The following is a 1,470-nucleotide window of genomic DNA, read 5'->3' as shown; positions in this document are numbered from 1 at the left end:
AAACTCCTCACTCTCGGCTTCAAGGCTGTCCATCACCTCGCCCCCTCCTACCTCACCTCCCTTCTCTCCTTCTACAGCCCAGCCTGCACCCTCCGCTCCTCTGCCGCTAATCTCCTCACCATGCCTTGTTCTCGCCTGTCCCACCATTGACCCCCAGCCCACGTCATCCCCCGGGCCTGGAATGCCCTCCCCCTGCCCGTCAGCCAAGCTAGCTCTCTTCCTCCCTTCAAGGCCCTACTGAGAGCTCACCTCCTCCAGGAGGCCATCCCAGACTGAGCCCCCTCCTTCCTCTCCCCCTCGTCCCCCTCTCCATCCCCACCATCTTACCTCCTTCCCTTCCCCACAGCACCTGTATATATGTATATATGTTTGTACATATTTATTACTTTATTTATTTATTTCACTTGTACATATCTATTCTATTTTATTTTGTTAATATGTTTGGTTTTGTTCTCTGTCTCCCCCTTCTAGACTGTGAGCCCACTGTTGGGTAGGGACTGTCTCTATATGTTGCCATCTTGTACTTCCCAAGCGCTTAGTACAGTGCTCTGGACACAGTAAGCACTCAATAAATACGATTGATTGATTGATTGATCAGGGTCCCTTATGGGACAGACTCAATATCAAATGGCAAGGCAAGATCACAAACAATGAAATTCTAGAACCTTAGTCAGTGTCCTAGTAATAAAACTATACTCACCTTAATGTTCCCCTCTCAGGGTTGCACCTGGAGAGTTTCTAGTACTCTACCAGTATCGACTACGGGAGGAAGAGTCAAGTAGAGGCATAGCCTTTCCATTCCTATCTTGGCCAGTGGCTAGCGAGTGGAAGACAATCTGCTACAAGTCAAAACTCCCTCGTGCTGGGCAGCGGCAGCAAGGGAGAGAGTCAAGGGCGGAGACTCAAGTTTACTGCGTGGAAGGAGGCAATGGTAAACCACTTCAACATTTTGATAAAGAAAATGCTATGGATACACCACCAGAACGATTGCAGTTGAAGGTGGGGTGTTCTGGGAGAGACAGATGTGTCCATGGTGTTGCTATGGATTGGAGATGGCTTGACAGCCTAAAACAAGACACCTTAATGCAGTTAAGCTGGGAGAGATGTAAAGAAATAAAGGGACTTCAGAATACCCAAACAGCTGCTGAAGAGGCAGCTGAAATTGGGAAATTGAAAGCAGGGATGTGCAGAGGAGGCATATTGAGGACACAATGAGCAAAAGACTCACACAAAGATGTATCTCAGCTGAAAACCTGGAGTCACTAGCTGGAGAAGCAGTGTGGCTCAATGGAAAGAGCCCGGGCTTTGGAGTCAGAGGTCATGAGTTCAAATCCCGGCTCCGTCAGTTGTCAGCTATGTGACTTTGGGCAAGTCATTTCACTTCTCTGGGCCTCAGTTCCTTCATCTGTAAAATGGGGAAGAACCCTGTGAGCCCCCTGTGGGGCAACCTTGTACCCCCCCAGTGCTTAG

The 1,470-nt window shown here is 49.0% G+C and overlaps 1 non-coding gene across 1 annotated transcript; it reads left to right on the top strand.

Moving 5' to 3' along the window:
- The first annotated feature begins 709 nt into the window (after nucleotides 1-709).
- Nucleotides 710-847, top strand: LOC119927816. Its single transcript, XR_005450785.1, has one exon. It is a non-coding gene; the product is annotated as a small nucleolar RNA SNORA7 (small nucleolar RNA).
- Nucleotides 848-1,470: the final 623 nt, after the last annotated feature.

Source organism: Tachyglossus aculeatus, chromosome 4 (genome assembly GCF_015852505.1).
Source record: "Tachyglossus aculeatus isolate mTacAcu1 chromosome 4, mTacAcu1.pri, whole genome shotgun sequence".
Lineage (NCBI taxonomy): Eukaryota > Metazoa > Chordata > Mammalia > Monotremata > Tachyglossidae > Tachyglossus > Tachyglossus aculeatus.
Note: the sequence above shows the minus strand (reverse complement) of the source record. Positions and strands in the feature narration are given on the sequence as shown.